The sequence below is a fragment of the Manis javanica genome, chromosome 9 (genome assembly GCF_040802235.1).
Source record: "Manis javanica isolate MJ-LG chromosome 9, MJ_LKY, whole genome shotgun sequence".
NCBI lineage: Eukaryota > Metazoa > Chordata > Mammalia > Pholidota > Manidae > Manis > Manis javanica.
The window spans coordinates 20,292,666-20,319,149 of record NC_133164.1 but is presented as its reverse complement, the minus strand read 5'-3'; the positions used below and the strand labels follow the sequence as shown (position 1 = coordinate 20,319,149).

General features: G+C 34.1%; 2 long non-coding RNA genes across 3 annotated transcripts in view; one reads left to right on the top strand and one right to left on the bottom strand.

The window, feature by feature from the left end:
• The window catches only part of LOC140843498 (uncharacterized), a 101,037-nt gene extending 83,202 nt beyond the window's left edge, over positions 1-17,835 (bottom strand). The window contains exons 1-2 of the long non-coding RNA XR_012121326.1: positions 17,783-17,835; positions 9,036-9,145 (exon numbers count right to left, since the gene is read on the bottom strand). This is a non-coding gene — a long non-coding RNA (uncharacterized lncRNA). The remainder of the gene's footprint in view (positions 1-9,035; positions 9,146-17,782) is intronic.
• Positions 17,836-17,921: 86 nt separating this feature from the next.
• LOC118973612 (uncharacterized) overlaps positions 17,922-26,484 on the top strand; it is a 60,270-nt gene continuing 51,707 nt past the window's right edge. For both annotated transcript variants that reach the window (XR_012121021.1, XR_005063057.2), the window contains exon 1: positions 17,922-18,363. This is a non-coding gene — a long non-coding RNA (uncharacterized lncRNA). The remainder of the gene's footprint in view (positions 18,364-26,484) is intronic.

Here is a 26,484-nt window from a genome sequence, read left to right as displayed (position 1 = left end):
TTTCTGTTTGCCCTATTTACCTGAATAGAGTAGATGGACAGGTATTGCATGAAGTACTAAAAAGAGGAGTATAGAAGGACTAGCCTGGGTGAATTCCAAACCTAGAAGATATATATATCAAATATGTACATAGTATATGTGTAAACACACAGAGCATTAGCTGGGTATACTACTTATAGATCATTTAGTTTCTTTCCAAATCTGATATCCCCATTTCTTAAGAATAACTGTGATATATTTTATATTTCTATTTGTTCTATGTCTTGACTAAGTTATAGCAATCACTCATTTTGTTCAAGTAATTATACTACAATGTTCTTTTTAGCATATTGGGAAGGGAGAGACACGGTAAGTCTAGTTTTATCTTGAATTTGAAATAATCAGACCAACAGTATTTTCCTCCTTCACAGAGATGTTTTAAGGATTAAATGAGAACATCTGTGGCAAACTTGTTTCACTCTTCCACCCAAAAACATTTAATCACTCAACAATAGTTTACCAAACATTGTTCTGTGCTAAGTACATAATTTTAATAAAGATAAGAAATATTCTGGCTTTCATGGAACTTAAACTATGGTGGGGAAAATTAATAAAAACAAGTAAATAAAAAATGAAACAATGACTGTACAAAAGGGTAAGAAATCTGAAATAAATAAAATGATGACGGAACATAGCTGTGAGAAGTAGGGTAATATAATTTGGACAAAATGGTCAATGAAAGTCTTACTGAATATGTGACATTTCAGCTGAGACCTGAAGAAGGAGAAAGGAGGAGAAGGAGCCAATTAATGCATACATCCAAAGGAAATATTTTTTATCTTTAATACACAGTAACAGCATTTTCAGAAGCTTTAAGGACTTCAGAAGGAAAAAATAATACAGGGAAGTGGAAGGAAGCAAAAAGGGGGCATAAACAGTAGATAATTCCAGAGAGAGAGATGAGAGCCACTTCATAGGAGCAAGCTGGTCAGGGTAGGAAGTTTTGGTTTTAGTCTAAGTAAAATACAAAGTCACTGAAATGTTAAATTGAATGTGCCAAGACCTGATGCCAATTTACAAAAGATCCTTTGGACTACAGCATAAATATTAATTATTATCAGACAAGCATTAAGAGGAAGTTATGAATTAGGTGACTACTGAATGTGACTTAGAAGAAAATTTCATTAGTACAGGCAAAAATAATGGTAAGAATATTTTTGGATTCAGAACTTCAATAGTTTATTGGTGGATTGGATATGTGGTATGAGGTAAATGAGAAGTTAAGATACTTCCACTTTTTGACTAAAGTCATTTTGGGGGTATTATTTATGTTACTGAAATTTACTTGGGAAGCAACTGGTTAGGTGTAATAAATATCTGTTGATGTTTTGAGAATGTCCATTCAGAGATGCCTCCTTAGAAATCCAAGTGCAAATTCAGCTTTTACACTTGTTATCACCTTGTTAGCTTCATGTTCTCCTTGGCACTTATCATCAACTGACATTTTATATAATTATCTAATTACTTTATGTCTCCCCCATCAGAATGACTTCAAGTGGCTAGTGGAGTTGCCTATCCCATTTACTACCACAACCTGAGTACCTAGAGCAGACTAAGTGCTGAGATACATGTTTTAAACAAATGAATTTTGTGTAGATATTCCAATGTCCAAGTCTATAGCACAGAAAAGAAGTTAGAATTCGAGATGAAATTTTTAAACTCATCAACATAGATGCTATTTCATGTTATGGGTTTGGATAAGTGACCCAGAGGGAGGATTTGGACAATAACATGAAGTGTTAGCCAAATCAAATTCATTCCTTAAGTCTCACAAACATTTAGACATTGAAGAGCCAGAAAAAGAGACTAGGAGAATAAATAATAATAAAACAGAGATAAGTTAAAGGAGAAACCAAGGAACGAAGATACACAAAAACAAAGATAATTTATTCAAGAGATGAACTGGTGGAATACATTCAAACCACAAATAAAAATTGTAACAGAAAATCAATTGGATTTGGTCAAATTTTGGTCTTTGTTAAACTTGATAAATTTAAAATTCAATAAAGGAGAATAAAGTAGATGAAAGAGTGAATGAGGGGAAATCATGTTTCTGGTATTGTTGCTGACAATACACGTGGATTACACAACACCTAAAAATATTTCATAATATATATTTTAAATCCATCCATGAGTGATAGTATTGTAAGGACTTACTAAGTTAAACCCAATAAAGTGAGAGCTGATTTTCTCTGAGGTATGTAGGGAAGATGACAAACTTAAACATCAGTTTTCATAAACTCAGGTTTTGTGAAGGGGAGACAAAACTTTATGCCAGTGCATGTAAGGAGTCTAATGGGCTCTTGTCCAAAAAGTTGAAATTCCTAAAGACTGCAGCCCCATGTCAAGAACTGCAGAAAGTTGCTTGGAGTTATACAGAGTAAGTGGAGGTAGGGTAGTCCCAGAGAAGTTTTAAACCAAAGCTAACATTCACAGGTCTTTGAGGATATAATTTATATTAGCTGGGATGTTGAAAACCACAGGCTAATGAAAGTAGATGAAGTGATGATCACAGACTAGTAAAAAGTCTTTTCTAGAGAAATACCCTAGGCCTCAGAGGAATCCCACAGGTATTTTCAAGGGAACAAGAGTAGCTCAAAGAAAAAAATTCAGTAAGCACAAAAGGAAACAAGGTATGGATTACCATGTAAGGACATTGGGGCAAGATGGTCATCTATGAACCAAGAGGAGCACCTTCCTCAGATGCTAGACCTGCAGTACCTTGACCTTGGACTTCACAGCTTCCGAACTGTGGGGAATAAATTTCTGCTGTTTGTAAGGCACCCAGTCTGTGGCACTGTGTTACAGCAGCCCTAACAGAATTAAGTCAAACATGAATAAGGAACAGGAAAGAACACAAGGGTGAGTCTTACTAAACTTGCACCCTTGTCCTGACCAAATAGATCTCTGATTGATTGAGGTTGATCCCTCACTTACTCTGTCTGCCCACCACTAGAAAGTGGGAATGATCTTGTTGAAAGGTATTACTTGCAATTTTTTCTGTTCCTTTCTATACCTTGCTGGATTAATATAAAAAGTTTTACACATAGACTAGATAATATAACTCATAATGAAGAGTAAAAAACAAACATTACAATTATAACTAGAGAATCAAAAACACAACTTGATATACATCTGTATATTATTTACCACAAAATATTTCCAAAATGATTAACAATTTGAAATAAATACATGACACTGTCTTATTCATGAATGTCACCAAAAGTGAATATTCTATTAGAAGAAATTCAATTTACTCAGAATTCTAAAGATTAAAAATGGAAATCTCTGTAAACACAAATTAAATGCAATTTCATCTTTTTATTGAAATTAACTAAATTTGTGGGTAAATATAACAGGAAACACAAAAATGTCTGATAATTATGACTTAATAAAGTAGAATATAAAAATCAGGAAGTAAAAGCATTTAAATGCTTTGGCACTTTTTGGTCAGTGTCTAATTCATATCTACATATTTTTTAAGAATAAGACATCTATAATAGGGAATAATAAAGCTCACCCCAGGAAAACAAAGAAAAAGCTTTAAAAAAGGCATTTCTTTAAGCAGCAGCTAAAGCTAGTATCACTCTGCAGGTAACTGTGGTTCTCTGGTTCATTTAAGTAGTTCTCATTCACAAAAGTGGAATAAGGCAAATGAAGCTGAGGAGTTTCATTCCATTTGTTTCATTTTTGAACACAGCAATAACCACAGAAGATCAAATTTTAATGGAAGAAAATTGAGTATATGTTTAGGTGAGGGAGACAAAATAATACATTAACAACTGCCCCTCCAACCAGTTCTTTTGAAAACAGAGAAATTAAATAATTACTCATGTCAAATTTGCTTATGTATCTATTCCATAGCATTCCAATTACATTTGAATGAATAAAATTGCTGGAGGACTTATTTTTTTCTCCTTCTTAAAAATGGGTAGTAATCTGTTAAAGTCAGTGTTATATATGTACCTTCAGACTTGCTATGTTCTGATTCTAAACAACCTAGTTTAGCTTTTATAAATGCAGGAACATACCCTATATTAATCCTTTCTGCTTAGCCTCTCAGCAGGATGAATTTAAAGTCATCTCAATGGCTCCAAGCAATATTTTTAAGAAGCAGCATAGAAAAATCCTAATAGATCATTGGGATCATTCTGATGTCAGAAAAATAACACTCTAAATAAAGCCTTCAGTGTTTTACTTCAGACTCATTTTTAAACTCCAATGTAATAGAGTTTTAATATCTGGAAAATATGTTAATCAAGAACAAATTTATAGAGTTATACAAAAATGGTTCAGTGTGAATTTGTTAACTATGATACTAAATTTTAGCAGCTCATCATACTGTGTACCCCAAGGGAACCAGTTTATACTCAAAATTGATAGATTTAATCAAATGAAAGTTGATTTTAAATAACTGTAATGATATGAAAATTCTACAAAAGAAATGAAATGTACAAGGAATATGACAAAATAGAAGTAGTTAATATTGTCAATATAAAACTAGAATGTTCTTTCATAGACAGTTTTGTAAATAGATATGTAGAGGAACTATTTTGAACTAAAATAAACACATACATTAGTTCATAAACTATGGGCATACCTACATAGCCAAATTATACTTATTATGTAAAAAAAAAGAGGTAATGTTGCCAATTTCTGCTTACAATCTAAATACATAATAGGGCATTTTACTGTACATGTTTTTAGAGCTCTAAAATACTAGACATTTTCAAACACCACCAAGTTTAGTTAAATAAACATTTAGGTCTATTTCTGTGGGTAGGATCAGCCCCTGGCTCTGGACTTAGGGTAGGGTATTTATTATAAAAAGAGAGAGACAATGTCTATTCTTTCTTTTATATTTGTACGCATAGAGAATATTTGATTAAAAATACTGAAGTTGGAGGAGGATATGAACAGACATTTCTCCGAAGAAGAAATTCAGATGGCCAAAAAGGCACCTGAAAACATGCTTCACATTGCTAATTATCAGGGAAATGAAAATTAAAACCACAATGAAATATCACCTTATACCAGTTGGATGGCCACCACAGAAAAGAACAAGAACAACAAATGTTGGTGAGGATGTGGAGAAAGGGGAACCCTCCTACACTGCTGGTGGGAATGTAAACTAGTTCAACCATTGTGGAAATCAGTATGGAGGTTCCTCAAAAAATTAAAAATAGAAATACCATTTGACCCAGGAACTCCAGTCTTAGGAATTTACCCTAAGAATGCAGCAGCCCAGTTTCAAAAGACATATGCACCCCTATGTTTACCACAGCACTATTTACAATAGCCAAGAAATAGAAGCAACCTAAGTGTCCATCAGTAGATGATTAGATAAAGAAGATGTGGAACATATACACGATGGGATAATTATTCAGCCATAAGAAGAAAACAAATCCTACCATTTGCAACAACATGGATGGAGCTAGAGGGTATTATGTTCAGTGAAATAAGCGAGGCAGAGAAAGACAAGTACCAATGATTTCACTCATTTGTGGAGCATAAGAACAAAGAAAAACTGAAGGAACAAAACAGCAGCGGACTTACAGAAACCAAGAATGGACTAACAGTTGCCAATGGGAAAGGGACTGGGTGGGAAGGGAGGGAGAAGGGAAATAAGGGGCATTACGATTAGCACACATAATGCAGGGGGTGTGCACAGGGAAGGCAGTATAGCACAGAGAAGACAAACTGACTCTATAGAATCTTACTATGCTGATGGACAGTGACTGTAATGGGGTACGTGGTGGGGACTTGATAATGGAGGGAATCTAGTAACCACAATGTTGCTCATGTGATTGTATAGTAATGATACCAAAATAAATAAATAAATAAAACACATCAGCAAAAAAAAAAAAAATACCAAAGTTGATTGGAGAGAAAAACCCACATTTTTCCTTCTATAGAAATAAATTTTAAGCCTATAACAGACTACATTGTACTATTATACATGTTTTCATTTAATATTATATTTGAAATCAAATGTTAAACTAAAGAGAAAAATTTTTATTTAGTCAGAGAAGAGGCTTGAAAGGATTAGCATAAATGAGATGCTATTTTATGAATAATTGGGCTTTTATGAAACAATGACAGAAATAAATACATAATGTTTAAAAGAGAGAAATAGTGATGTGGAAGCTGACCCAAGTTAAAGGATTAGCCATTTACTATGGTCATTCCTTCGAAATTAATTCCTGGGATTTGACCAGCATGTAACTTTTAATTTACTGAAACTCTTTTATTAGTTGAAATTGTACACTCCAAATGATAAAAAGCACAAAGTATAAAATAGAATTCTCTATATGAACACTTGGAGCTGGAATATTGGTAACATTTAATGATGTTGTAACAAAAATGTTTTATTAGCCACATTTTTCCCTCAAAGGAACAAAGCATATCTATTTTCTGCTCAAAATGCAAGCAGTTTTGTGTTCTGGTTCCAAAAAAGAAGGGGTAAGCATATTCTACTTTGCCACCCCCACTGAAAAAAACTGTAAAACTTACCAAGAATGGGTTTAGTAGCTTTTTGAGGACTCTGAAAAGTAAACAGTAAACTTATTGGGGAAGGTTTCCAAGCAACACTGAACAATGAATGGCCAGTTCTTTTTCCACTGTTTTTTCAGGGCCTGAAAACTACATAGAATAAAATGAAAAAAAGTGAGCACTGGTGTACAGATGACAGAACACCAAGAAAAGGCCTCTTGTCCGGTTCAGAGGGCTAGAAAGTGACCTTCTGAAGATCACAGGAGGAGGGAATTCACAGGTTACACCCAGAGACCACAGGGGCCAGAATTCTGCGGAGGGGAAACTTTCTTCTCATTGGCGAAGCTTTGGTCCCAAATGGCAGGGCGGAACACTTTAGCTTTCTGCTCCGATTCTAGCCCTTGGGCAAGGATGCGGGTACACTCACTGAAGTGTGCAGAGGGCCCGGTAACTAAAGCCATCTTTCTAGGGAAAGAAAGTGGCAGAGGAAATCCCACAGAACTTGAAAGTACTAGGAAGACTGCAGAGGGGAAGGTGTGCGGGAAAATAACCCCTCAAATTGTCTAGGGACTCTTGGGCTTGCTCTTCAACTGAATTAAAAAAAGATCTCAGTAAATAAATGGAAAATACAAAGGAGAATCAAGTGGAAATATTACATATAATTTATACAATAGATTAAATAAAAAATATACTGGATGGACTCAGTAGCAGAACGGAAATGATAGTAAATTTAAAAGAACAATAGAAATTATCCAATCTGAATAAAAAAGAGGGAAAAAAGGTATAAAGAGGACAGATGTATAAGAAATTCACAAAATATTAAATATTCATGTAATATGAATTTCAGTATGAAAGGAGAAATAAGGTGTTGCTTAAAAAATATTTGCAAAACTAATGGCTGACAATGTCCTTCACCAGATTTATGTCCTTCAGCCATAAATCTGGTGAAGGACAAAAAGAAGATTTCAAGAATCTCAGAGACGTTCAAGATAAATAAATCTAAAGAATTCTATCATCAGATATATAATAAAACTACTGAAAACTAAGACAAAGAAAAAAATCTTTAAAGTAACCAGAGTAAAATGACACATAGCCTGCAATGGAACAATTTGGAAGTGTCTATATTTCTAATTAGAAACCATGGAGGGCAAAAGAAAATGGAACAATGTTTTTAACAGGCTGAAAGAAAATTGTATAACCAGTGGCAATATCCATCAGGAATGAAGATGAAATAAAGACATTTTCTGATGAAGAAAACAAGATATTTCACTACCAGCAAATCTGCTTTAAAAGGATTGCTGCTAAAAGTTTTTCAGACTGAAGGGGAAAAAAAATGCCAGATGGAAACTTGGTAACTTGGCAGTGAAGGAAGAACAAAGGAAATGGCAAATATTTGGGAAAATATATTATTATTTATAAATATTTTGGCAAACATTTGGGTGTATATGTATATATATTTGGGTAAGTAGATTTATCTGAGTCTTTAATAATTTATTTGAAAGCAAGATTATAGCAGTTACTGACTTAATGAATGTAGATGTAAAAAATAAGAAAACTTTAATGTACAGGGGCTTAGGTGATGGTAAGTTTTCTAAATTTCTCTTGAAGTGGTAAAATGTTGGTTGTATGTAGACTGTAATACTTGAGTACATATGTTACAGTCTCAAAAGCAACTACTAAAAAAACATTGTATAAAGTCAAAACTATATGACATACTTCCAAGTGTTTTACTAAAAAAAAAAAACCCAAAAATTCAAATAACCCAGAAGTAAGTAGGGAAAGAGGAAAAGTAGTAACAGAGGACACAAACAATAAACAATTATAGAATTTGAACATTCCAATAATTATATTAAATGTAAATGATATAAATGTAAATGACCTAAGCACACCCATAAAAAGATACTGTCAAAATGAAGAATGACCGAACTACCTGATCTCTGGAAGACACTTACCTCAAATAACACGAGTTGTTTGAAAACAAAAGGAAGAATAAAGATGTACCATGCAAACACTAATCAAAACAAAGCAACAGTGGCTATGTTAGTATCAGACAAACACAGTAAGATCGAAGGACATTACCAGGGATAGGTGGGGCACTGCATATTCATCAGAAGACACATAATTCTACTTATTTATATCCACAAAAACAGAAATTCAAATACCTGAAGGAAAACTGGAAAAAAAAAAAACAAAGCAGGAGATTTAAGCTAATCTATGATTACAGTTAGACATTTAAATATTGCTCTCAATAATACATACAACAATAAGCAAAAACTGGTAAGGTTATAGAAGAAATGGACTCTATCAATTAACTGAATTTTATTAATATTTTTAGAAAACTGTACCCCAAAACTGCAAAATACATTCTTCTCAAGAGCATATGGAATATTCATGAAATGCAATCATTTTTGACATATCCCAATATATTTATATACTATCATTTATTGCTTTAAAAAAGCAGAGAATGAGCCAGTCTTGCCTGACTCCAAAGTTAATCTCTTCACCTTCACTATGAATGGCAGGTCCTTAAATCCTTAACTTGATGAGTCTGTTCAATATATCAGTGGCTTAAGCAGGCTTGTATTTGAGGCCCCCAAATCTGCTGTGTTGAATCCTAAGTCTCAAAAAAAAAAAAAATTATAAGCTCCAGAAGAAAGCGAGAAAATAAGAGAGTAAATAGAGGGAATTTCCCCTAATATCTAGCAATCAATTTAAGTCCCAGAATAACACGCGTATTCAACCCTGGAGCCAAATAGGATTTGTATAGGATAGAAGATGATTATTTCAGTCCACTTTGATGACATCATTGTCTAGGCAATTGGGATACACTGTCAATCTACCTACTCCATCTGCATAATATTCTGGGGGGGCCTATGTCAAGGAACAATAGTATAACATTCTTTAGAACTACATGCATATCCAGTATTTTAATGCTAAACTCTTATATAAGCTGAGCTGGTACACATGCTTACATTGAAGAATTAATCAGGAACTTCTATTCATTTTTCCATGGCATTTCAAAATATTAGATGAGCATGCTCAAGTCTGTCTTTGGTAACAAAGAACAATAATGCTGGTATTAGTACCTTAAGTTCTACATTTTGAAAACTGTTTTTCACTGCACAATAATAATTGTAGTTTATATCTGTAGTTCAGGAATATAGTTATACCTGATTTTTTATTAAAATATATACATAAATATTTCTTTTGAATGAATTTAAAATGTTCTCTGGGTAGTTATAAATAGATGATTGAAATCTGGACTGTTACATTAATAGCATCTCTTATAGAATACTACTGTTAAAAAGACTTACTTCTGTGTGGTTTTCTTACATGTTATATTTGCCTAGGTCATTTTCTTTATACCATCTCTGAAATGAGGACTTTAGATTAGATACATTAGATTTTTCCCTTCTGACTCTTTGTTTCCAATCATGGAGGCATTTTTTGATTGGAAATTGGAGGGATAAAGATTTTGATTGACTGATGCTTCATATAAATTTCAAGGGATGCCTTCTGAAATAGAAGGTAATTTATATTTAGAGGAAAAGAGTACAAAAAAGTTGGAAATGTAAAATGTACCAAAGCAGCAGAAGTGGTATACTAGAGCCAGCCAGCTTGTACCTGCTCACAAGTAATGTTTGTACCTATTCCCAACAACTCCAGATTCAGTGATGTCATGTGGGTAGCACAACATCAGCAAATGTAGAAGAATTTACAGTGTGAAAAAAGATAATAATTACAATCATCCTCCCCCTATCCCTGCCTCAATCCCACAGTTACTTTTCAAGCCATTGGTCACAGATGAATTGCATTTTTTAGTTGACAATTTGGACTATATTTGGTACACAGTGGATGAAATAGGAAAAATTTGTACTGCAGAGAATCATAATCTCTTTAGAAAGAGTAATGTGGAAGCTTTTCTAAGGGTGAATGACAGTTGTTTGAGAAATGAGAGGCAGAGAGCAATGCAGTGGTTATTGCAATATCCTATATAAGGATTCACAAGTCACTAATGGTGGCGGTAAGGATATGGCATGAATTATCTATACAAATATGTGCGTAGATAAATACCAAAGAAGTTCCACTGATACACATCAAGACTTTAAGTTTAAGTAGTTCTTGTCCCAACAGATACAGGAATATTAAAAGGAAAGTGATATAATTCCCATGAAAAATACATGGATATAGATACAAAAGCATATGGGACAGAATGGTTGTGATGTACTTTCTTTTTTCTCTTCATCATCTTATCAGAAATTCTGGTTTGGCTCAAAATTAGACCCATGTAGTGGTACTCTCAGCTCACATTATCTGAGCATAGCATCAGAGAGGACAAAAAAAAAATTGATCTTTCTGTAGAGAAAATCAGAGAATTAAAAGATATAATGCACACAGAATCTCTAAAATTGTTTTCATAGACTTAGTAAAAATTAAAAACCAAATGTCATCAAAAAAGCTATTTTGAAGATTTAGCTAAAATCTTTGCCTACTTCCTCCTTTCAGTAAGCACGAAGTAAAATTCAGGTTTGACTGTATCAACTTTGAAGTGCTTTTACTTGCAATAGTTTTTATTCTGTTGGAAGATGCAGTTCTATGATAGGGCTTTTCCTCCTCTTCCCATTAAAATGTTAGATCGTTGCATGCCAGCTCTAGCCTCTTCCAAAGACCTTCTGTCATGCTGTACTCAGAATCAAATGTTTCAGGACACATTTTTTTGTAGCCTGTTTAAAAATTTGTAGCCATCTCCCCCTTAGGAGCCATGTTTTTATTCTTGTGGTCAATTATTTAATGATCTTTCTGTTAAGATGTGGGTAATTTGCCTCTGTGGGTTTCTTAAATGCAAAAGAAAAGGTCACTGATGGTGAAGACCACAGGGATCACACTGCTTTTAGAACTTCAGGGAAGAACTAAGCATGTTGGGGAAAATCTGTAAAAAGATAGCTCTTTGAAATCACTGCACTCTATTGTAAATATCTTGTTGACTTCCAGTGACAAAAAAGCCCTTGGACATAGGCAGACATTTATTACAGCTGTAACACTTTTTAAAATTTCTGAAAATAGAAATATCCACAATCACAATGATATTTGTATTAATAATAATCAGATACATGAGGACAACTATTTAAATTGGGATGTCCCCGATTTAATGGGGTCTAATTTACATATATCCACAGATATGGCCAGAATCCTTAAGGACAGAAATTTTAAGACACAGTCATAGGTAGAGATTCACTCTTTTACTTTTCTGATTGTAATTCATCCCAGTTACACTTTAACATTTAAAATATGGGTTGATAACTCACTGTACAACATCTCAGTCATCTTCAGTATAGTTAGAAAAGTTTGTCACAGAAGAAGAAAATTCAGAAAATTCTAACAATTTTGAGAGCAATAATCTTAGTTTTGTAAAGATTATAGCAAATCATGCCTACATTCTAACTCTGACACCCATTTACGCACCCACCACAAAAATATAATACTTGTGTTTAAAGCATACCTGTTATATGATTTAAGATGCCATTGTATTTAAGAAGAAATGAGATCAGTAAGTTAAAGTACTCCCCACCAAGGGACTCAAAGTAGAATGTAGAGGTCAATGGATATGCACACATTATAGTTACATGTTTTCATAATTGCCTGGAGGATCAGTGTTACAAAATAAGCCAGGAGGAGAATTAGGAGTTCTTAATTTACTAGCAGATTACCATACCTGGTGGGATCCATCAAACAGTAAGGAGAGATACTGCCACATGCTTTCAAGTGCCCAATCAATACATTCAATTCAAGGCCAGTCAGTTAAAATATTTCAGTAAATATTTTAGATGAATAAATGCCACAGCAATTTCTTTATATGATAAATTTAAATATAATGACTATAAAATAGTATTTTTTGTTAGGTGGGAGCCATTTTGTCAGAAGTAATGTCTGAAAGAGTTGTATAATACTGAAATATCCCAAATGATATTTGACATATCTGACATGCAGATAAGCCTTAATTGGAAATGAAACATGTATAATATATTGATACTCCTACTCTTTGGAATGGCCAAAGTTGCTGCACATACCCATTGGCTGGATAATTAAGGCTGAGATTAACTTTGTTCTTTTAATGTGTGTGTGTATATATATATATATATATATATATATATATATATATATATATATATAAACATATATATATATGTTAACATATATATATAAATTTTAAGTATTTCTAAGTGTGCCACTTCATGAATATGTTTGGAAAGTATTGAAAGCTAGTTTATTAAGAAAACTGATATTTTTCTCACTCTCTATCTTCCTTTTGCATGCTATCATTTACCCCTAGGAGAACTCTTTTAGTTTCATATCTTTCCTGATAACTTCTGCATGCTAATCTCCATCTCTGTTTTCTCTCCAGAAATCTAGACTTATTATCCAACTGTAAGATATATATATATATAATACCCATATTCTATATTATTATATAAATAAGTACATATATATTATATAAAATATAAATTGTACTATATATATTATATATGTGTATATATAATAGACAACTCAACCATGTCCAAAAAACAAAGAAAAAAATGTTTGTTCCCTAATGCAAATTTTTAAAAATTTTCCTTCCAAAAAGTAAATAAAACTTTTCCTTCAAAATTCCTTATTGCAAATGAATTTCCATTACTCCAGTTGCTTCCATTACTCCAGTTCCAGTACTCCATTACTCCACTATGTTCTAGGTACTGAGTTATTTTCCACATAACAAACAGTCCTCAAAAAGAGTGTTGATATTTCTTAGAAAATGGAGGCACAGTTAAGTAAGGTCAGAAAGTTACGGAGTGAGTCTATCAGTCAAACTCAAGTGTCTTGATTCTAAAAGTATTTTGTTCTTTTCAATTTTAGGGAAAAATTCATTCTTGACTCTATTTTTCCTCTCCCATCCAAGCCACTGACCTTTCTTTCCTGGACCATGTTAATAAGCTACTCATTGATAACTCCAATACCATCCTTGCCTCTTAACAACCCATTCTACATGGAAGTCAAAGTGATTGATAGGCTTAAAAGTCTTCAAAAGTTTATAACTACAGTCTGTATAAAAATGAATGTGTGCATCATGGTATACAAATCCTTACATTATTCAGTTCTTCCTTGCTGTTTCTTTTACCTTCCTTCCATGTCTTTCACCACACTCATTCAGTTGTTGCTGTAACCATCTCCTAAGAGGGAGATGGCTACCAGTTTCAACTGCTGACTTTTTTTTTTTTTTTACGTTTTTGGTCCTGATTTACATGCACTGTCCTTGTTGGTTGATCAATGACACTCTTATCATTGGTATGTTTCTTATTCCTTCATTGCCTTTAGGTCTATGGCTAAATGTCATCTCTTCTCTGAGATAATTTTTGCAACCACCCTCTATAATAAGTATAGATGCCTGTAATCTTTTTATTGTTCTTTTATTTTTCCTCAAAATATTTATAAATATAACACATTTACTTGATAGGTATTCTCCCACCACCCTTATGAAGTGGCAGAACTTGGAAGGCAAGAACTCTTTTCACAGATAGATTATCTCAACATGGGTCAGCCAATAGTAAGTACTTAATAAATATTATTGAATAAATGAATGCTTGAGGAATAGACAGGTTATTATTATTGGAATCTTTCAAACATTCCTACCGCCTAGTTATTTCTTGGAAATACCCTTTTTCCAATGTTTCTATTACCAAGTTCATTCTCAGAACCTCTCAGATGTACTATCACAGTGGCATTCTAACTGGTTTCTCAGTCATCTTTGGCTTGTAAATTCCATCTTCACATTTGACAAATTGATAAATGAATGGGTTAAAAAAAATCAAAGAATTTCTGCAAAGAAATCCTATCAAAATGTTAGCCATTTACTAATAAAATCCTTCCCATAGTTAATATACTATATAGCTGTTAATATGTGAGATTTCTATTTCTATTTTTTTTTCATGATGGGGCTACTATGAAAGCTTCTAGTCTGTTCACTTTATGATATGTTGAACTCTTTCCTTCTGTGCTAACAAGATGCAAAATATAACTGCTTGTTTCAAGGCAACTTCATGTTGTTTATCTTTACTTCCATTCATCTTTCTACTACAATTTTCCACTCAACTCACAGGTGTCAAATCATATTGCTTCTAAGGATAATCTTTCCACATTTCACTTATTCTCAATAACTAAAATGACATGTATTGAACAACACTATGTTGTAGGTACGGAGTTATTTTCCACATAACAAACAGTCCTCAAAAAGAGTGTTGATGTTTCTTAGAAAATGGAGGAACAGGTAAGTAAGGTCAGAAAGTTACAGAGTATGAGTCTATCAGTCAAACTCAAGTGTCTTGATGCTAAAAGTATTTTGTTTTTTTCAATATACAGCATAACTCTATAAAATTTGCTCCACATTGTAGCATTTATTTTGTTCTTTATTTTATTCAGTATTCATAGCAACACAGAGTAGCTAGAGGTTTTAAAATGAACTTCAGCTTCTCAGAGATGTAGCTAAATATTTATATTAGCTTATAAAATTCCTGTCATAAAGATGTAAAAATTGCTCTTAAAAGAAAAACTATGAATTCTTTAGTAAAGAAGAGCAATAGGAAAGACTCATTATGCACAGGATATTAAAGTAAACACCTAAAAGAACAAGAGAAATTATAGTGATTTCTTTATAAAATGCTAAAGACATTCTGGCTGTCACAAAAATATGTTGTGACATTTGTTTTCAATCCAATCTGCGACTCCATGGCAGTCATTTAGCATGGCTGGGAAATCCCCTTGGAAACAAAAAGGCAAATGAGATTTTCATTTTAATATTGCTCAGGAGTAACCAAAATTAGATTGCTAATTATAGAATCACTAATTAGAAATACAGCATCTCTATACATAAAACATGGGGTTTTTGTAAAAGAAAAGCAAGGCATATTTTTATTTAGAGATAAGTATTATGTAGAATATGATCTTAAGTGCTATTTTCTAATTTCTCTAAAGCCACACAGAATCGTTAGAAAAAAAGGATTGCAAAGTGTTATTTGGCTTAAGCTATTTTGCTGTTTGTGGAAGAAGCACTAGCTCTCTGCATATTGAAAAGTCCTCTCCCTTGGTGGAAATCATTTAAATCCCTGAAAAAAGTACATTTCAATTTTGGGGTTTTTAATAATTAGCTTTGCATTACGTACACCTTTTCAGTAATCAAATCCTAACTTGTGTTACAGAACATCAATTTGTTTAGAAAGCATTGTTTATAGCGAATATATCCCTTTGGACACTGCATAACTTGAACAACATACCCAAACAGGCAAGAGTAGTCTGTAGGGAAATTTAAAGCTTTATTATTCTTAGAACCATGACATTATAACACCATGCTTTGTGCAATACTGATTTATAATTTATGTTATCTCGGACTTTTTTTTAAAGCTTTAATTGAGAGTGAACTCTTGGGATAATGTTTAACTTATTTTAGATGTGTATTAAAATGCTCAGGTGCAGCATTTACAAAGAATTTTGTAATTGTGCCTTCAGCTATATTAAGTATTAATTCTTAATCTATGTGTTTACTTTCAGAAATGCATATTCCATATGCAAAGACTTTATCTAAAATTGCAAAATAAATAAGTAAAAATGAATAGATACATTAGCAATATTCCAAACTATCAACCACAAGAAACTCTTACTTCAATGTCATTTCAGAGAGGGCACTTATTGGAAGATTATGAAAAAAAAAAATACTAGCTAAAACTTTAAATATAAAATATAGCTCTAGGAGGAGCTGTGTGTTCACGTAGGAGAGGATAGGGAGTTAGCTTCTTTTCATTATTATTTAATAAGGAAAATAAATAAATCACAATGAGTTGAAAAAAATTGGTTTCTTCATTTTATCTGTAAAAAGTATTTAAATTGCCATCCTTATAGCTTAGGAAAACAAAGAGTATAGGAAGAGTGGTAAAATATATAGATTTTTACTACAATTATATTGTATTACTATTGTGATTTATATTCAATCATACTATAGTGTAAATAGATTTGATTTTCCCCTAGCAGGAAAAAGATCCTGAGGTTAGTTATCTGAGGATCTAGATCTTTTTATTTATTTTTTCGTTTTAATTTTTACTATATTTGATTTTACTTTATCCTTTCCCAACACACATTATGTGCTCTAATTTTTAATCCAATGACACAAGCATAGTTATCAAAAGAATACATTTAAAAGCATGTTTGATAGTTTATGATTAACTGACATGATCACACACCTCTGACATTCTATCATCAGTAAGATCTTCATGTGCTAATTGACTGAAACAGAAGAAATGGTGCACCCAGTTGATAAATAAGGAAATTTTTTAGCTTTTTGTAGGTAAAGGTCATAAAATCATTTTTTAAAGAAACATTAAGGGTGTGTATAAATCTGGGGCTCTATTATAAACTGTGAATGCATTTTGCAAATGTAGTGCAGTTTCAGTATCTTAAAGAATCGGTTTCTTGTTTCTTTTTGTGTGTGTTTAGTTTTGTATGGTGAGTAACAGACCTAAGTGAGTGCATTTTGGATACAGGATTTTATGACTTCAAATATTTTCTTCTTATCTTAAGTAACACATAATTGAAGGGTATCATTTTGAAAAATGCTAAAATAATTTGGTTCTAATTAAAGTATCAATCCACTTCCATTAATTTCATTATTTCACCCATCAACGTGGATACACTAAATACTATCTCTAATATACTGTGCAAAGAATTGACTACAGTTCAGTGAACCAGACAGAATTTATTTCTGCCCTCGTAAGTCCTACGCTCTGTTGAGACAAGCAGGAACAAAGAATTAACACACAATTACTTGGTTTTGGTGATTGTATTAAGTGCTGCAATGGAGAAGTATGTAGTGCCATAAACATTTATTAAACAGAGACCTGACTGGCTCACTAAATCAAGGGATGGTTTACTGATGAATACGTAATAAGTGACCTAAATTACAGCAATTCCGCCTTATCTGCAGGGAATATGTTCCCATGCCCCCAGTCACCCGAAAGTGCAGATAGTGCCAAATCCTAAATATACTCTTTTTTCTGTACATACATATCTATGATAAAAATTAATTTATAAACCGGGCACAGTAAGAGATTAACAGTAATAGCTAATAATAAAATAGAACAATTATAACCGCATATTGTAATAAAAGTTGTGTGAATCTGGTCTCTCTGCCTCTCTGTCTCTCACTTAAAATATCTTACTGTACTGTACTCACCCTTCTGGGATGATGTGCGATGATAAAACACCTACAAGACGAAATAAAGTGACGTAAATGACGGACGCGCAGTGACGCAACTTTAGGCTATTGTTGACCTTCTGATGATTCGTCAGAAGGAGAATCTGCAGCATCTGAATCTCCAGTGACTGTGGGTAAGGAAACTGCCAAAGCGAAAGCACAGGTAAGGGAGGACGACTACTGTCAGCAGATCTACGAGGCTGACGGGAAGTGCTGGTAGGTGTAGCAGGAGAATGATGGTTCCCCAAAGACGCCTCCGCCTAATCCTTGGGGCCTCTGAATATATTATTTTATAGGGCAAATGTTCTCAGCTGTGATTAAGGTTCTTGAGATGATGGGAAGATTATACCAGACAGAGTATCCGAATTGGATTAACGAAATTACAAATATATTTATAAATAAGAGAGAGAAAAAAAAAGAGAAGGAGATATTGTAATAGCACCACAGTTCAGAATCCGAGAGATTTTTTAAGATGCTGCTCTGCCCGCGTTGAAGATGCATGAAGGGTTCGCAGCTCAAGGAATTCAGCTGAGGTGACCTTGAGAAGCTGGAACATGGAAGTAAGTGAATTCTCCCCAAAAGCCTCGAGGGTGAAGGCAACCCTGTCAACACTTTAATTTTAGCCCAATAAGACCTTATTTTAAATTAATAAATGTGTGCTGTTTTAAGTCACTACTTATACACTAGTTCCTGTTATATAGCCAACAGGAAACCAAATACAGCAAAAATACAGAACACATAAACCCCAAGGCAGGAGTAACTATGGCATGTGCATGTAAATAGAGTTTCCCTCTGAAGAAATAGAGGAACTATTTAAAGAATTTTCTAATCATATCCTTATAAATCGTCATTTTCTTAAATCTCCCTGAATCTCGTAAGATTCTCAGATATGCCCTCTATCTATCAAATGCCAATAATTTCAGCACAAATGGTTTATTGGTTTGCTAGGGCTTCTATATTAAATACCATAGATTAAGTGGATTAAAAAAAAATTTTATTTTTTCAAAATTCTTTAAGCTAGAAGTCCCAGATCAAGGTGCCAGCAGAACAGTTTTTTCTGGGGAAATCTGGCCAGTATTTAAGATGGTCTCTTTTCCTGTTGTTCCCTGTGTGTACATGTGCTCCTCTTTTGATCCCCTCTTTTGTGTTCTGATCCCCTCTTTTGATAAGGACACTAGTCAGATTGGATTGGAACCCAGCCTAATGTTGTCATTCCAACAATTACCTTTTTAAAAATCCTATGTCCAAATACAGTCACATTGTGAAGTGCTGGGCATTAGAGCTTCAAAATATTAATTTTGGGTAAGACAATTTAGCCCAAATGTGTAACAATTGATTATAGAACATCATCTACAATTGCTGCTGTGGTAGATAATATTATTAATATTTTCCTCAAATTCCTGACATAGATGATCACCCTTCAACATACATTAAAGTTAGCAGTGGTCATATGACTTCCTCTGATCCAAGAGATGAAAGAAAATTACACTGGAAGTATTTGAACACCAGTGCCTGATTCTTTATGTTCTCTCCCTCTTGCTGCCTTAACCAGTAGATTCCAGGTGGTGAAAGTGAAAATTCTTGTCAACCTGGAAGCTAGGTAAAAAATAACTGAAATCAAAGCCTCATGTCATGTGCAGTGGAGATAGGACATTCTCACTGGTTTTTAAAGCACTGATTCATTTTCATTGTTTTTCACTACAACCTAACCTAGTCTCTCCTGAGCAATAGATCTGCTCTTGCTATCCTAGCCACTCCTGGAATATTTATACTCTCTTTCTCTGCTTAACTTGGACTTTATAAATATATGTATATTTATTAAAATATTTATATTATATTATATTACATTTTAATATATTATACATGTCATAATTTCCTTTATGCTTTCTTTTTGTGACTTGGTTTACATTTGCCCTTAAGGCAGACTTTCTCTTTTATTATCCTCATTTAATTAGAACAGTAGATCAGTGTTTTCCTTTCTGTCATTGTGAATTTTACTTTTTACTTGAGCCTCTGATAATGACTAAAATACCACTCAATTTCCAGTATGGTCATTTTAGGACTCCAGTCATAATTAGTCTAGCAAAAAAATGAATCTAGATATTTTCTGGACTTGGATAATTTCTTCTAATACATTGTAAGAGGTTGCTTTTATTTCTGTCAAAGAAAGCTGACCAAAATACTACCTTCAATCATTAAAACCTTATTTTTTGGCAGAGGTAAGAAGATGCTACCAGATAATTTTAGTATTACCTGCAATGGAGAACCAATAAACAGTGTAAAAGATGAAGCCTACTATTTGTGCTTAATTCATCTATCAGACTCGTTAACAAAATAAAGCTTAATCGTGTTTTCAATAGAAGACACAAACATGATTAGAAGGATTAAAAATAACAAAATGAATAAAAGAATATTAAACAAAGTTAAACCTTAAAAGCAATGTTTTCATATAATAGCCTACAAAAGTAAAATTCTAGTAAAAAGTTCTGAGATAAAGAATCTATAGACCTTGATGCTCAATAGAATTATAGTATGTGTCAAAAACTATGTACAAAAAAATTTCAGTAGGAATCTTTGTGAAGCCAAAACTACAGGATATAAAATATAGAAAGGCACATATAATAATAGGAAATAATACTCCTCTTCTAGTCCAAGACAGATCAAGAATATAAAAATTTCACATGGGAATGGGAGATCTAAATAACAAAGATGAAAAGGTAAAAAATACATACCAAACCCTGTAAGCATAAAGATTTTAACTTTTTTCAACTTTATGTAAAACACTTATAAAAATGGACCCAATAAAAAGAAAAAGAAAAAGAAAAAAAATGGACCCAATAAAAAGTCTCAAAAAATCCTGATACATTTTAAAGACTATTCATATGACATTTTATCAGAGTAAAATAAAACTAGAAGTTAACATAAGCTTAAAATATTTTCATCATGACATTTTTCTTTTCTTTTTTTTTTTCTTGAGTGGGCATCTCTCATATTTATTGATCAAATGGTTGTTAACAACAATAAAATACTGTATAGGGGGGTCAGTGCTCAGTGCACAATCATTAATCCATCTCAAGCCTAATTCTCATCAATCTCCAATCTTCTGAAGCATAACGAACAAGTTCTTACATGGTGAACGAATTCTTACGTAGTGAATAAGTTCTTACATGGTGTACAGTACAAGAGCAGTCATCACAGAAACTTTCGGTTTTGATCACGCATTATGAACTATAAACAATCAGGTCAAATATGAATATTTGTTTAATTTTTATACTTGATTTATATGTGGATGCCACATTTCTCCCTTTATTATTATTATTATTATTTTTATTTTTAATAAAATGCTGAAGTGGTAGGTAGATGCAAGATAAAGGTAGAAAACATAGTTTAGTGTTGTAAGAGAGCAATTGTAGATGATCATGTGTGTGCCTGTAGACTATGTGCTAGTCCGAGCTAGACAAGGGCAATAGAACATCCCCGGATGCAGAAGCTTTCTCTCAAAACAGGGGGTGGAGGGGGGTGAGCTTCTAAGCTTCACCACTGTTGTTCCCCAATTTCTCACCTGATGGCCCCCCTGCGACTGTGCCTGTCTTAGGTTGTTCCTCCCTTGAGGAATCTTACCCGTCTCTGGTTAACCAGTCATCTTCCGGGGCCATACAGGGAGATGTAAAGTTGGTAAGTGAGAGAGAAGCCATATTGTTTGAAAAGGTTAGCTTTTTACTTCTTTGCATATTTATGCCCTGTGGCTTCTATGCCCAGCACTTGTCTCGAGGTATCTTTACCACCTGAAGGAATTATGATGCTCCGTAAATTCGATATGAGGCACGAATTCTATTTAAGGGTTGTAATTAGGAAGGAAAAAGAAAAGCTATAGAGGTAGCATATGGAAGAAAACATGGGAGGATTGATTATTTCTTTGACATATCTTCTTGTAGAGTACCTTAAGCATGTATAGGTTTTAAACTACTAACTAACTTGCACACACATATTAACATAATAGGAATACAGTGACATAAACTAAGCAAATCTATAATTACCAGTCATCTCCAGTGAAGCCAAGAAAACCATTTAGGCACCCTAGGCATTTGTGAAAATTTGTCTATGACATGATGGATATTGTCCAACTGTACTTGAACAGTCTGAGAGAAATCAGACAAAACAACCAATTTCTGGGATTTGTTCACATCCCATATGTTCTTTTAACCATAGATAGTCTATAGTAGTAAGATTTTGGAGCGCTACAACTTGCACCCCTCCCAACTCCTGGTTGAGTTCCAACAGTACAGATCCACTCAAATTCATTGTCTCACTGTATACACATGCCAGCCTAGACATCTCCCTCCTCATTCCAGTGGCAAGTCCAGGAAACGGTGGGATGGACGAAGCCACAACCGCAGCATCGCCCGGATCCCTGTGGAGGCTTTTTGATGATCATCCCCCCCCCGGCACGAGTCCTCCAGAGAGTGCTGATGCCGGAAGCTCCTCCTCATATCGTATCTTAGTTCATTTTCTGGGTAGCCAAGCTAGGCCTTGATCTTCAGCATAAAAACAAACAGACCATTTGCCCACACTTTGACATGCCCTCTATACCACTGTGTAGAACTCATTGGAGGTCACCACACAGGAACTGCTTTTTTTTTTTTATTATTAAGAGAAAGGAATATTATCAGAAAACAGTACCTCCATAGCCGATCATCGGACACCCTATAAGTGATCAAAATTAAGGATATTTAAAGCATGCGTTGATCTTCGATTTACCAATAGTTTTGTCATACCAAGGAGTAATCCCCCTTTTCTTTCTTTCTTTCTTTCTTTTTTTTTAATCTTTAATTGACACTTACATGAAGAATACTATGTTTAGTATGCTCTCCCCTATACCAAGTACCCCATAAAAACCACATTACAGTCACTGTCCATCAGCATAGCAAAATGTTGTAGAATCACTACTTGTCTTCTCTGTGTTGTACACCCCTCCCTCCCCTTTCTCCCTCCCCCCATGCATGCTAATCCTAATACCCCCTTTCTTCTTCCCCCTCCTTATCCCTCCCTGCCCACTCATCCGCCCCAGTTCCTTTACCTTTGTACCTGTTAGTCCATTTTTGGGTTCTGTAATTCCGCTGCTGTTTTGTTCCTTCAGTTTTTCCTTTGTTCTTATACTCCTCAGATGAGTGAAATCATTTGGTATTTCTCTTTCACCGCTTGGCTTATTTCACTGAGCATAATACTCTCCAGCTTCATCCATGTTGCTGCAAATAGTAGGATTTTCTCTCTTCTTATGGCTGAGTAGTATTCCATTGTATATATGTACCACATCTTCTTTATCCATTCATGTACCGATGGACATTTAGGTTGCTTCCAATTTTTGGCTATTGTAAATAGTGCTGCGATAAACATAGGGGTGCATCTGTCTTTCTCAAACTTGATTGCTGCATTCTTAGGGTAAATTCCTAGGAGTGGAATTCCTGGGTCAAATGGTAGGTCTGTTTTGAGCATTTTGATGAACCTCCATACTGCTTTCCACAATGGTTGGACTAATTTACATTCCCACCAGCAGTGTAGGAGGGTTCCCCTTTCTCCACAGCCTCGCCAACATTTGTTGTTGTCTGTCTTTTTGATAGCAGCCATTCTTACTGGTGTGCTGTGATACCTCATTGTAGTTTTAATTTGCATTTCTCTGATAATTAGCGATGTGGAGCATCTTTTCATGTGTCTGTTGGCCATCTGTATTTCTTTTAGAGAGAACTGTCTGTTCAGTACCTCTACCCATTTTTTAATTGGGTTATTTGTTTTTTGTTTGTTGAGGCGGGTGAGCTCTTTCTATATTCTGGACATCAAGCCTTTATCGGAGCTGTCATTTTTCAAATATATTCTCCCATATTGTAGGGTTCCTTTTGGTTCTATTGATGGTGTCTTTCACTGTACAGAAGCTTTTCAGCTTAATGTAGTCCCACTTGCTCATTTTTGCTGTTGTTTTCCTTGCCCGGGGAGATATGTTCAAAAAGAGGTCACTCATGTTTATGTCTAAGAGGTTTTTGCCTATATTTTTTTCCAAGAGTTTAATGGTTTCATGACTTACATTAAGGTCTTTGATCCATTTTGAGTTTACCTTTGTATATTGGGTTAGACAATGGTCCACTTTCATTCTCCTACATTTAGCTGTCCAGTTTTGCCAGCACCATCTGTTGAAGAGACTGTCATTTCACCATTGTATGTCCATGGATACTTTATCAAATATTAATTGACCATATATGTCTGGGTTAATGTCTGCAGTCTCTAATCTGTTCCACTGGTCTGTGGCTCTGTTCTTGTGCCAGTACCAAATTGTCTTGATTACTATGGCTTTGTAGTAGAGCCTGAAGTTGGGGAGTGAGATCCCCCCTACTTTATTCTTCTTTTTCAAGATTGCTTTGGCTATTCGGGATCTTTGGTGTTTCCATATGAATTTTTGAATTATTTGTTGCAGTTCATTGAAGAATGTTGCTGGTAATTTGATAGGGATTGCATCAAATCTGTATATTGCTTTGGGCAGGATGGCCATTTTGACGATATTAATTCTTCCTAGCCATGAGCATGGGATGAGTTTCCATTTGTTAGTGTCCCCTTTAATTTCTCTTAAGAGTGACTTGTAGTTTTCAGGGTATAGGTCTTTCACTTCTTTGGTTAGGTTTATTCCTAGGTATTTTATTCTTTTTGATGCAATTGTGAATAGAGTTGTTTTCCTGATTTCTCTTTCTATTGGTTCATTGTTAGTGTATAGGAAAGCCACAGATTTCTATGTGTTAATTTTGTATCCTGCAACTTTGCTGTATTCCGATATCAGTTCTAGTAGGTTTGGAGTGGAGTCTTTAGGGTTTTTTTATGTACAGTATCATATCATCTGCAAATAGTGACAGTTTAACTTCTTCTTTACCAATCTGGATTCCTTGTATTTCTTTGTTTTGTCTGATTGCCATGGCTAGGACCTCCAGTACTATGTTAAATAACAGTGGGGAGAGTTGGCATCCCTGTCTAGTTCCCGATCTCAGAGTAAAAGCTTTCAGCTTCTCGCTGTTCAGTATAATGTTGGCTGTGGGTTTATGATGTATGGCCTTTATTATGTTGAGGTACTTGCCCTCTGTGCCCATTTTGCTGAGAGTTTTTATCATGAATGGATGTTGAATTTTGTCAAATGCTTTTCAGTATCTATGGAGATGATCATGTGGTTTTTGTCTTTCTTTTTGTTGATGTGGTGGATGATGTTGATGGATTTCCGAATGTTGTACCATCCTTGCATCCCTGGGATGAATCTCACTTGGTCATGGTGTATGATCCTTTTGATATACTGTTGAATTCTTGTTGCTAATATTTTATTGAGTATTTTTGCATCTACATTCATAAGGGATATTGGTCTGTAATTTTCTTTTTTGGTGGGGTCTTTGCCTGGTTTTGGTATTAGGGTGATGTTGGCTTCATAGAATGAGTTTGGGAGTATTCCATCCTCTTCTATTTTTTTGGAACACTCTAAGGAGAATGGGTACTAAGTCTTCTCTGTGTGTCTGATAAAATTCCGAGGTAAATCCGTCAGGCCCCGGTGTTTTGTTCTTGGGTAGTTTTTTGATTACTGTTTCAATTTCTTTGCTCGTAATTGGTTTGTTTAACTTTTGTTTTTCTTCCTTGGTCAGTCTTGGGAGGTTGTATTTTTCTAGGAAGTTGTCCATTTCTTCTAGGTTTTCCAGCTTGTTGGCATATAGGTTTTCATAGTAGTCTTTCATAATTCTTTATATTTCTGTGGGGTCTGTTGTGATTATTCCTTTCTCATTTCTGATGCTGTTGATTTGTGTTGATTCTCTTTTTCTCTTAATGAGTTTGACTACAGGCGTATCTATTTTGTTTATTTTCTCAAAGAACCAGCTCTTGGTTTCATTGATTTTTGCTATTGTTTTATTCTTCTCTATTTTGTTTATTTCTTCTCTGATCTTTATTATGTCCCTCCTTCTGCTGACTTTAGGCCTCATTTGTTCTTCTTTTTCCAGTTTCGATAATTGTGATGTTAGACTATTCATTTGCGATTGTTCTTCCTTCTTCAAGTGTGCCTGGATTGCTATATACTTTCCTCTTAAGACTGCTTTCGCTGCATCCCACGGAAGTTGGGGCTTTGTGTTGTTGTTGTCATTTGTTTCTATATATTCCTTGATCTCTATTTTGATTTGTTCATTGATCCATTGATTATTTAGTAGCATGTTGTTAAGCCTCCATGTGTTTGTGAGCCTTTTTGTTTTCTTTGTAGAATTTATTTCTAGTTTTATACCTTTGTGGTCTGAAAAATTGGTTGCTAGAATTTCAATACTTTGGAATTTACTGAGGCTCTTTTTGTGAGTTAGTATGTGGTCTCTTCTTGAGAATGTTCCATTTGAGAAGAATGTATATCCTGTTGCTTTTGGATGTAGAGTTCTATAGATGTCTATTAGGTCCATCTGTTCTAGTGTGTTGTTCAGTGCCTCTGTGTCCTTACTTATTTTCTGCCTGGTGGTTCTATCCTTTGGGATGAGTGGTGTGTTGAAGTCTCCTAAAATGAATGCATTGCAGTCTATTTCCCTCTTTAGTTCTTTTAGCATTTGTTTCACAAATGCTGGTGCTCCTGTGTTGGGTGCATATATATTTAGAATGGTTATATCCTCTTGTTGGACTGAGCCCTTTATCAT